The following is a 12,431-nucleotide window of genomic DNA, read 5'->3' on the forward strand; positions in this document are numbered from 1 at the left end:
TCATTTTAACTCTGAGGTTCCAAGTTTCCGATAGTACGTGAATGCGTCAATAATTGCCATGGTAATTTTAAATGTTCAGTTAGTGAGCATTATGGGTAATTGTCCTACATACTTACATCAAATGCTTTATGACAGCATCATCTCCTGTAGTTAAGAGTGCCATTCCAAACACATATTTTTTTTAATAAACAAAAATACAAAACACAGCGGAATATGCCTAAAATGAAGAACATCCACTCAAAATTGTAGAAGGAGATCCCCCGCAGCAAAGAGGCTTACGGTATTATAATATATTGTAGATAACATTAATGTAATTTGTGTATTTACAGTATCAGTACACGTACAAATGAATGTACATGTTTGGGATTGATCTACAATGAGTGTACAAAACATTAAGAACAGCTTCCTAATATTGAGTTGGGTGGTGGACCAATCTTGATACACACGGAAAACTGTTCAGCGTGAAAAACCCAGTAGCGTTGCAGTTCTTGACACAAACCGGTGCGCCTGGCACCTACTACCATACCCCATTCAAAGGTTCTTAAAAATGTTGTCTTGCCCATTCACCGTCTGAATGGCACACATACACAATCCATGTCTCAATTGTCTCAAGGCTTAAAAATTCTTCTTTAACCTCACTCCTCCCCTTCATCTACACTGAGAAGTGGATTTAACAAGTGACATCAATAAGAGATTATAGCTTTCACCTGGTCAGTCTATGTCATGGAAAGAGCAGGTGTTCTTAATGTTTTCCACACTCAGTGTATGTAACAATGATGTTATAGATTGCAAGTGGTTGATATTTTAGGGAATTACTATGTGTTCTATATTATACCTGCAGATCATCCCAGCAGCCGACGTTGCTGTACAGAGTGGGGGGGGAAACATCCAACATCGCTGGGCAGGGGGAGGGGATCCTCCCAAAAGCCAACTTTGCTGCGCAGAGGGAGGAGGTCCTCCGAGCATCAGGCCTCATCCCTGCACAGAGGGATGGGATCCTCCAAACAACCAGTGTCCCTGCACAGAGGGAAGGGATTCTCCCAGCAGCCATCATCACGGCACAGAGGGAGGAGATCCTCCGAGCATCAGGCCTCATCCCTGCACAGAGGGATGGGATCCTCCAATCAACCAGTGTCCCTGCACAGAGGGAAGGGATTCTCCCAGCAGTCATCATCACTGCACAGAGGGAGTTGATCCTCCTGATGGCCAGTGTCACTGCGCAAAGGGAGGGAATCTTCCCAACAGCCAGCGTCCCTGCTCACAGGGAGTGGATCTTCCCAAAGGCCAGTGTTCCTGCACAGAGGGAGGGGATCCTCCCCACAGCCAGCGTCCCTGTGGAGAATGGAAACAATCATCCACAACCACCTCCCATCATCCCCATGTTGGCACCACTGTGGAAATGGGATGGTGGAGTGTGTACTCCACCTGTGGATTTCTATTCCAAGAGAAGAGGTCATTTAAGCCTTATCTAATAAGTAAAGACATTGCCATTGTGATAGCGTGGGAATAAGTTGTGACAGACCAAATGTGTATGTATGGCTCATGTGAGTGTATGGCTGTAATACTTTCATGCATTTTCTACATAAAACAGGTTTAGCTCTATTTTCTATTTACATTTTCGTCATTTAGCAGACACTCTTATCCAGAGCGATTTACAGTAGTGAGTGTATACATTTTCGTAATCCAGTCAATCTCTCCAGGATATCGCAGGGATTTTTGTGATATTTGCAGGCAAATATGCTAGATTTTGCTGCGGTAATTCTTGCGAAAATGAGCTGACAAGGGAAACATTTGTTGACGTGTGGCTTGATTGAACCTTATTATGCAGTAAATGTGCGGTGATTGGTTGAAATTGCAAGCCCTCTTTTTGTAATATGTTAATGGGTCAGTTCTATGCGATGATATTGCGATGATTTTACTGTTTTATGCCGAAATACATTTACATTGAAATAATGCGGCGATTGGCAAATTTGCAAGCCCTCACGTAATATGCCGGGATTTGTTGATTTTGAAACAACAACAAAAATGTGATCGCAGCATCCTTGAGGAACCTTCCAGTAATCCCTGTGACTGCTTGGAGGTTAAGATTGGGTTGTAACAGAGTATCAGAGCAAGACGTTCCTACCTGTCAGCTAGTGATTGTTCTGTATGGTGACATGAGCAGAGTCGCCTGACTTCTCCCACTTATTACAGATGTCCGGCTTAGATATGTTGAGCATCCTGCTATGATGTCCATCACCAAGCCAGAACACTCCGAGGCCAACCCTCAGTGCCAGACTGGCAGCCGGCCGGTGGCTGAGCCCGAGACCCCTGCTGTTCACAAGAACAGTGGAAGCTGGCTCAGCTGGGTCTTTGGGAGTGGAAAAGTTAATAAGAAGGAGGTTCATCTACCTGAGGACAAAGACAGATATGTAAGGAACCTGTTATTTACACTATATTCTATGTAGAGACAATTGAGTGGATTATTCTTTTTTCATTTTTGGCTTGCTTCACATTGCTAATATCTTCTTCCTCAGATTGTCTGGGATCCAACTCTGCACAGATGGGTTGACAAAACTGAGCCCAAGGCTGAGGTATACACTTAAATTACATTCAATAAAAAGCAGTGAAAGACCATTGTATTTCAACTGTGCTAATGTTACTAACAATTTAGAAAATGTGTTGATATGTTTTACAGAACAAGCTTGTACCACCAACTCCACCGATGGGGATGTATGGATTTCAGGGGTACCCTGGCAGTGTCCCCAAAGGAGTGAATCCTTACTCCATGAAAGCAGGTGAATATTGTTTTAGACTACATGTGGTTTAACTCCAAGAATCTGTCAGCCAATCATAGCTTTCCCTGGTGATCTCCTGCTAACACCTTTCCCACTACCAGCAGGTCTATGGGGCAGCAGATACCCTACAATGCATTACACTGATGGGACCAACTCTAAGCCTCCAAGCCAGGGGCCTGGACCACTTCCTCGACAGCTCTCTGGCCTGCTCCTCCCTCACACTTTGACCTTATGGCACCAATGATTGTGCCACCTGACACTCTACCCTACTGATGTATGAATCTGGAAAATCCTTCCAAAATGTATCCATTCATCATTAACTGAGCTTTTACTTTAACATAGCAAAAGGCTGAAGTAGCACGGATGTTAACTATTTTTCTTTTTGTCCAACAGGCCAACAGGCAAATTCACCAAGAGTGAATTTGCCCATATCCATAAATTGTTTTTTTTCAGCATAAAAAAACGTCAGCATTGAACATTTATTAAAAGATCATCTTTTAATTATATCTCTCCTTCGGGTCGTCATGTTCAATTTAATTTGATGTGTTCTATCATAATTTACCATGCTCATTGCTTGTGCATTGCTTTACATTACATACTGTACAGACAAGTATATTTGACACACAACAAACCCTTCTAATGACACTGGTTTTATTGTCTCATTGGTTGATTCAGGAAATGTAACTCATCTGCTTGACTGGAAACAATATTATTCTTTCATTCAGAGGGCACATGGTTGGTGATTGTAGACACAGGTTAACTCAGTTGATTTTAATTGCTGAAAGGCCAAGGCGATTGAATACAATTGAGAGATGGTCCGTGCAATCCAGGTTCCTTGGGACGTCCTTACTCCATTGAAGTTGAAATGTAAAATGGTTAGGGTTAGGTAAGGGTTATGGTTAAGGTTAGTGTAAGGGTAAGGGTTAAGGTTAGGGTTTAGAGTAAGGACGTCCCAAGGATTCCGAATAGCACTGAGCATTTAAAGATGACTGTGAGAATTTGGCTCTCCAGTCTGTCACAGCACAAGCATTGGTGTATATGGCCATTTGTTTTTATTCATTTTTCAATTTTATAACACACAGCAGGTCAATACAAACACTGCAGTAAATTAATGTGAGATGAATAAATTACAGTGAGTCTGATTCCCAGAAAATGCATCCAAAGAGATTTTAGAGAACATTAAAGGCCCAATGCAGCCATTCTTATCTCAATATCAAATCATTTCTGGGTAACAATTAAGTATCTTACTGTAATAGTTTACAATTAAAATGGTCAAAAAGAAACAAATAGTTTTTTAGTAAAATAAACTTTCTCAGGCAAGAATTTTGCTAGGACTATCTGGGAGTGGTCTGAGTTGGGAGGGGGGGAATATTTAATCTGAAAACTAGCTGTTATTGCAGAGGTTTGGAACGCTCTTTGTTATTGGTCTATATAAACCTATATCAACTGGTGATGTCACCAGGCAAGCCAAAACTCCAACCATGCAAAACCTGCTGATTAGAAGGTCCTGTGTAGATTGTGTTTTCAACCAGCAACTATCAGGAAATAACTTTTACAGTGTTAGTTTCATTAGCTGTTGTACAATATGATGCAAAACACAGGAAAAACGTAAATTTATTGTTGTGAAATTGCTAGATATTATTTGTTAGATATTACTGCACTGTTGGGAGCTAGAAACACAAGCATTTCGCTACACCCGCAATAATATCTGTTAAACGTGTATGTGATTGACTGCACTGGGCCTTTAACATTGTGAGCTCACTGTTGCATGTATTCTCATAAGAATATTCTCTGTTGAAAAGCTGAAGGTCATCTTTCAATTATTATATATTTTTAATTTTTTATTACGTCATTACAAAATCCTTTACATGTAACAGCTATCAGATCCTGTCTCAACATAGTATAAATATAAGACTCTGACCATAATCATCCATACATCAAAATAATGACTGACACTGACCACATTTAAATGTGCACAGTATTCCGAATAGTTGCTCATATCCAGCTTAAGGTCTTATTCGGGATAAGCTGTTTGCATGCACCTTTGATATCGCACTCATGAGTATGCCTGCTCCATCAATAAACAGAATATTCCTCATTTAAACTCATATGGGTTAAATGGAATAGTAACTGAAATACGGACACTGACTGTAGGCCTATAACCTCTCCAGTGGTGTAAAGTACTTAAATAGTACTTTAAAGTATTTTTACTTAAGTCATTTTTGGGGGTATGTGTACTTTTCTTTAATATTGTTATTGTTTTTACAACTTTTACTTCACTACATTCCTTAAGAAAATAATGTACTTTTTACTACATACATTTTCCCTGACATGCAAAAGTACTCGTTACATTTTGAATGCTTAGCAGGACAGGAAAAGTGTCCAATTCATTTACATTTCAGTCATTTGTATCTAGAGCGATTTACAGTAGTGAGTGCATTCATTTTCATACTTTGCTCGAGCTAGTCCCACGTGGGAATCGAATCCACAATCCTGACATTGCACGTGCCATGCTCTACCATCTGAGCTACACCGGAACATGCCTCTATCAAGAGAACAGGTGTTCATCCCTACTGCCGCTGATCTGGTGGACTCATTAAACACACATGCTTTGTTTGTAAATGATGTCTGAGTGTTGGAGTGTGCCACAGGCTATCTGTAAATAAAAAAACAAGAAAATTGTTCTGTCTGGTTTGCGTAATATAAGGAATTTGAAGTGATTTATACTTTTACTTTTAATACTTAAGTATTGTTGAGCAATTACATTTACTTTTGATACTTAAGTATATTTAAAACCAAATACTTTGACTTTTACTCAAGTAGTATTTTACTGGGTGACTTTCACTGTTACTTGAGTCATTATGACAATTAAACTGAACCTCTCACGTAGCATAATATCAACTCATGCAGAATTATGAATTTCTTGCATTGAAATTATACAACAAATGTTAATTTTGTCTCGGGAACAGGAGTGGAGAAATATGATTTCTTTCTTTCAGCATCTCTTGAATAAATTCGAATGTGCGTGTTATGTGTTATCTTTGAAACTGTTATGCAAGCAGACAGTATTTCAACAACATAAAATATGCACCCAAGATGAACTGTCTTGTTTCGTCGTTTTCTCAGCTTTTCATTCCTTAAAACCGGTAAAACTGATGACATTTGGACATTTTGCACAGCACCAAGCTTTCCACTGTTTTGGAGTTATTGTGTTTTCTCCCCGGTCCCTAAACAAAACAGACAACTTTACCGGTGTTAACTAGATTACTAATGTATTAATTTGAGCACTACTGTACTTAGTCTTCTGGTGCAACAAGTTATGACAGAAGAGCAGCTGCATGTATCAAACTATAGTTGACAAACAAACGGCCTATCCATTTTCGTAAATTATAATATTATAAGCAGAAACTAAATTAGGGGTGAAAGTAGCTAATAGTAAATTATAGTAAATCAATTATAGTAGGCTACATTATTTTGGAATTATTATGGTGGATCGACCTGCGCAGGTAGCCTACTTTTTGAAGTGATTTGTTTGACAATCAGATGAAAATATCATGACACAACACCCATGATTTTTCTAAATTGACCCTGCGCCGACCGCAAAACCAAAAGTAAAGGGGATAAGATGTTTACTTGTCACAGTATCCTGAGGATGGCTCACCCCTCACAGTTCTGGGGGATTTCAACCTCCCTACGTCTACATTTGACTCATTTCTCTCTGCCTCCTTCTTTCCACTCCTCTCCTCTTTTGATCTCACCCTCTCACCGTCCCCCCCTACTCACAAGGCAGGCAATACGCTTGACCTCATCTTTACTAGATGCTGTTGTTCTACTAATCTCACTGCAACTCCCCTCCAAGTCTCCGACCACTACTTTGTATCCTTTTCTCTCTCCCTCTCCTCCAACACTACTCACTCTGCCCCTACACAGATGGTAATGCGCCATCGCAACCTTCGCTCTCTCTCTCCCGCTACTCTCTCCTCTTCCATCCTATCATCTCTTCCCTCTGCTCAATCCTTCTCCCTCCAATCTCCTGATTCTGCCTCATCAACCCTCCTCTCCTCCCTTTCTGCATCCTTTGACTCTCTATGTCCCCTATCCTCCCGGCCGGCTCGGTCCACCCCTCCAGCTCCGTGGCTTGATGACTCATTGCGAGCTCACAGAACAGAGCTCCGGGCAGCTGAGCGGAAATGGAAGAAAACTAGACTCCCTGCGGACCTGGCATCTTTTCACTCCCTCCTCTCTACATTTTCTTCATCTGTTTCTGCTGCTAAGGCCACTTTCTACCACTCTAAATTCCAAGCATCTGCCTCTAACCCTAGGAAGCTCTTTGCCATAGTTCCCGCTCAGCCCAGTCAAAACTGTTCGCTGCTCTGGCACCCTCATGACGCCAGGACAGCGGAGTCACTCACCACCTTCCGGAGACATTTGAAACCCCACCTCTTTAAGGAATACCTGGGATAGGATAAAGTAATCCTTCTACCCCCCCCCCTTACCCCAACCCCCCAAAAAAAAACAAAACAATTTAAAGGCAATGCTGTATGAAAAAGGTATGCACTCACTAACTGTAAGTCGCTCTGGATAAGAGCGTCTGCTAAATGACTAAAATGTAATGCTACCAAATACTAATTGAGTGTATGTAAACTTCTGACCCACTGGGAATGTGATGAAAGAAATAAAAGCTGAAATAAATCACTCTACTATTATTCACATTTATTTCACATTCATAAAATAAAGTGGTGATCCTAACTGACCTGAGACAGGGAATATTTACTAGGATTAAATGTCAGGAATTGTGAAAACTGAGTTTAAATGTAGTTGGCTAAGGTGTATGTAAACTTCCGACTTCAACTGTATGTTCGAAAAATCCAATGTATGCACCACACAGAATGCACTACAACTGCCTCTGACGCCTCGATCACACCAACAGTGCCTTGCATTTTGGTACACCAGAAGTACATTATTTTCAAATGGAACGCTGTGTTTGCCTTGCAGCATTGTGTTGCAGAGGCAGTTGCAGTGCATTCTGTGTTGGATTTATCAAACTGTATGCATCAAACCGTATGTGTAGACGGCTAGACAGAAATGGTAGCAGAAGGTGAATGCTGAACTTTTGTTGCACACATATCCAGATGATGCTGCGTCATGTGTGCGCCAAAAACACTATCAGTGTGATCGAGGCATGAAACGCAATGCTGCAAGGCAAGAGCAGCGTTCCATTGGAAATGAATGTACTTCTGGTGTAACCAAAATTGAACGACACGGTCGGTGTGATCGAGGCGTTCCCTAAAACGGAGGCGTGACAACAACGTGATTTTGGAGGTATGGCAACGCGAGACTACCAAAGCACAGACATCACGTTAGTTGCAGCAAACTGAAGCGCATCTAAAGTAAAAGTGTTGTTCAGGTCAATTGTCTGTTTGGTGGAAAATGTGGGGAAAAACTTGTGAAATAACTTGCACACTACACTAGCTAAGTCACTGATGACACTTGCTATATGTCTTACATTGACGTTATGATTATGAGACGGGTGAATCAAAACCTTGCATGAGGTTGCATTATACTAACATTAGCCGCCTAACTAATGTTGGCTACCTAACTAAAATAGTTAGGTACAGTAGCTAACGTTAGGTACAAGCCGATTTAGCTAAATGTACTGCTCAGTTGTGCTTGTGAGCTAATCCGCCCATTCTACCAACTGGCAGCGTAGTTAGAATAAAATGCGGTGATGTCTTCTCCATTGCGACTCTTCTTCGGCCCTGTCATAATAATCCGATTTTCTTCTAATCCCTTTTGTTTTTGAAGACAAATGTCTAAAACCCACAAATATTTTAGTGTGTAGGCCTGTGTCTTTTAAAAACACGAAAGTCTTCTGAACTAGTCTAGCTAGCTAGATAATTGTCTTCTTGCTAGAGTTCAACGCGGGCGCCATTACCATGTATAGCTAGCTACTGTGCAGAATTGTGAAACATTAAGGTCACGTGATCATACAGATGTTTTTCAAAATAAAGGTCCCTGAAAAATGTTACTTGGCTGTTAACAGGACGTTTTTCTGATTTAAAACCACCAAAAAATGTATGATTTTGCATACTATAATGATAATGAGTTTTTTTGTTATAGTCCCCTGTAAAAAACAGCAACAACAACACAATACTAACACTGTTGCTGGAAGTATTAGTGTTTTTTAACTGCTAACAGAACATCATTTAATCATATTTTTAATACAGCTCCTCATTGCAGCTGCTTACAGCTGTTTTCTACTGTACTCTTAAAACTATAGAAGTTGCAGCATAAAAGGGGGTGTTTTAGAATCTTCAGATCCTTTCCTAAAAACATCCAGTGTCATACCATAGAGATTGACCACATAAGTTCGTTTTTTCCTTCAGAAATGTACTGTCACCTCTAACATTCTCGACAAACTATGCAGGTATTCATAGGAATCACCCAGAGAGCTGCCATTACTTCATCTGGAATAACTTCTTCAAGCACGTTGACATCAAATCGGAGAACACCCATATTCTGAATAATAACACTGCCTTCCTCATAGAGTGTGATTCCTCCTAGAAGATCAAAGCTGCTGGAGGAATCTACCTCTTTGTTGGAGGTAGATAGGGAGGATAATGATGATGGAATACAATAGAGTATAGATTGTATTTACTATATTATAAAGCTGCTGGAGGAATAGATGTTTTTGTTGGAGGTAGGTAGAATAATGACGATAGGATAGAATAGAGTATATTGTTATTCAATTATATTCTCCACTGAACGATAATATAAACGCAACATGTAAAGTGTTGGCCCCATGTTTCATGAGCTGAAATAAAATATCTCAGAAATGTTCCATACAAACAAAAAGCGTATTTCTCTCAAATGATGTGCACAAATTTGTTTACATTCCTGTTAGTGAGCATTTCTCCTTTCCCAAGATAATCCATTCACCTGACAGGTGTGGCATATCAAGAAGCTGATTAAACAGCATGATCATTACACAGGTGCACCTTGTGCTGGGGACAATAAAAGGCCACTCTAAAATGTGCCGTTTTGTCACACAAAACAATGCCACAGATGTCTCAAGTTTTTAGTGAGCGTGCAATTGGCATGCTGACTGCAGGAATGTTAACCAGAGCTGTTGCCAGATAATTAAATGTTCATTTCTCTACCATAAGCCGACTCCAATGACGTTTTAGAGAATTTGGCAATACATCCAACCGGCCTCACAACCGCAGACCATATGTATGGCATCGTGTGGGCGAGCGGTTTGCTGATGTCAACAGAGTGCCCCATGGTAGCTGTGGGGTTATGGTATGGGCAGGCATAAGCTACAGACAACGAACACAATTACATTTTATCGATGGCAATTTGAATGCACAGTGATTCCGTGACAAGATCCTGAAGTCCATTGTCTTGCCATTCATCCGACACCATCACCTCATATTTCAGCATGATAATGCACAGCCCATGATGCAATTCTGAAAATGTCCCAGTTCTTCCATGGCCTGCATTCTCACCAGAAATGTCACCCATTGAGCATGTTTGGGATGCTCTGGATCGACATCTACGACAGCATGTTCCAGGTCCCGCCAATATCCAGCAGCTTCGCACAGCCATGGAAGAAGAGTGGGACAACATTCCACAGGCCACAATCAACAACCTGATCAACTCTATGCAAAGGAGATGTGTTGTGCTGCATGAGGCAAATGGTGGTCACACCAGATACTGACTGGTTTTCTGATCTCGGAAAATAAGCAGGGTCGGGTCTGGTTAGTACTTGGATGGCAGACCGCCTGGGAATACCAGGTGCTGTAAGCTTTTTGTTCCACTAGAGAGTACTCCTGTGTCATGGAGCAACTGCCTTTTATTTATCACCCTAATAATATCATGTATTTTTATTGGACTAAATGCAGTTTGTATGTGCTGCCCTGCCCTGCCCTGATCAAATTAAATAATAGACAGTGCATTTCCTTCAAAATATATGTTTCATGGAGCAACTTCCTTTTATTTATCACCCTAATAATATCATGTATTTTTATTGGACTAAATGCAGTTTGTAGGTGATGCCCTGCCCTGCCCTGCCCTGATCAAATTAAATAATAGACAGTGCGTTTCCCTCAAAATATAGGCAGTACATTCAGCCTTTGTTTTTAGTCGGTTCATTAAGTTGCATGGAAACACGAATCACTGATACATTTTGTTCATGTCTTTATATAGTGTACCAAGATTTAGTCCTGCGCTTATGGCCACACCAGCCTGAATACGCCTGATCTCGTCCGATTTCGGAAGCTAAGCAGGGTCGGGTCTGCTTAGTACTTGGATGGGAGACTTCCTGGGAATATCAGGTGCTGTAAGCTTTTTGTTCCACTAGAGAGTACTCTTGTGTCATGGAGCAACTGCATTTTATTTATCACCCTAATAATATCATGCATTTTTATTGGACTAAATGCATTTTGTATGTGCTGCCCTGCCCTGCCCTGATCATTTAAAAAAATAGACAGTGTGTTTCCCTCAAAATATATGTGTCATGGAGCAGCAGCCTTTTATTTATCACCCTAATAATATCCTGTATTTTTATATGACTAAATACAGTTTGTATGTGCTGCCCTGCCCTGCCCTGATCAAATTAAATAATAGACAGTGCGTTTCCCTCAAAATATAGGCAGTACATTCAACCTTTGTTTTTAGTCGGTTCATTAAGTTGCATGGAAATACGAATCACTGATACATTTTGTTCATGTCTTATGATTAACTTAGGTAAATGAATGTGTTTTCTAACAAGTTGAATAGATGTATTTGATTTCCTACTAAGTTCAATACATTTTTGAATATTGTTGAATTTCGGTTTAATGTCTGGATTCCGTGATTCAGTCCGCAACGCCTATTTTATAGGGCCCTAGTCCATGAACTTGTCATAAGTTAACATAGGATATGCACTCTTTTTCCACCCAAAAGACTCAAATATGTTGGCTGGAAATGTAAGCCTGGTTTGAGCTTCTTCAGTCTGTGTCACAAAGTGGATACATGTTTGTCTCCCTTTCAGAGTATGTGACACATTTACTTTATATAGTGTACCAAGAGTTGTTCCTAAGCTTACTGCCATACCAGCTTGAATACGCCTGATCTCGTCCAATCTTGGAAGCTAAGCAGGGTGGGCCTGGTTAGTACTTGGATGGGAGACTGCCTGGGAATACCAGGTGCTGTAAGGTTTTTGTTCCACTAGAGCGTACTCTTGTGTCATGGAGCAACTGTCTTTTATTTATCACCCTAATAATATCATGTATTTTTATTGGACTAAATGCAGTTTGTATGTGCTGTCCTGCCCTAACCTGCCCTGATCAAATTAAATAATAGAGGGTGTTTTTCTCTCAAAATATATGTGTCATGAAGCAACTGCCTTTTATTTATCACCTTAATAATATCATGTATTTTTATTGGACTAAATGCAGTTTGTATGTATCACCCTAATAATATCATGTATTTTTATTGGACTAAATGCAGTTTGTATGTGCTGCCCTGCCCTGCCCTGCCCTGATCAAATTAAATAATAAACAGTGTTTTTCTCTCAAAATATATGTGTCATGGAGCAGCTGCCTTTTATTTATCACCCTAATAATATCATGTATTGTTATTGGACTAAATGCAGTTTGTATGTGCTGCCCT

At 40.4% G+C, this 12,431-nt stretch overlaps 1 long non-coding RNA gene and 2 pseudogenes across 1 annotated transcript; all 3 read left to right on the top strand.

Moving 5' to 3' along the window:
• The first annotated feature begins 2,485 nt into the window (after positions 1-2,485).
• LOC123492673 lies at positions 2,486-2,933 on the top strand. Its single transcript, XR_006661831.1, has 3 exons — positions 2,486-2,573; positions 2,678-2,777; positions 2,879-2,933. It is a non-coding gene; the product is annotated as an uncharacterized LOC123492673 (long non-coding RNA).
• Positions 2,934-11,006: 8,073 nt separating this feature from the next.
• LOC121583650 lies at positions 11,007-11,125 on the top strand (annotated as a pseudogene).
• Positions 11,126-11,859: 734 nt separating this feature from the next.
• On the top strand, positions 11,860-11,977 carry LOC121583678 (annotated as a pseudogene).
• The last annotated feature ends 454 nt before the right edge of the window (positions 11,978-12,431 follow it).

This window comes from Coregonus clupeaformis, chromosome 15, assembly GCF_020615455.1.
Source record: "Coregonus clupeaformis isolate EN_2021a chromosome 15, ASM2061545v1, whole genome shotgun sequence".
NCBI classification, from domain to species: Eukaryota; Metazoa; Chordata; class Actinopteri; order Salmoniformes; family Salmonidae; genus Coregonus; species Coregonus clupeaformis.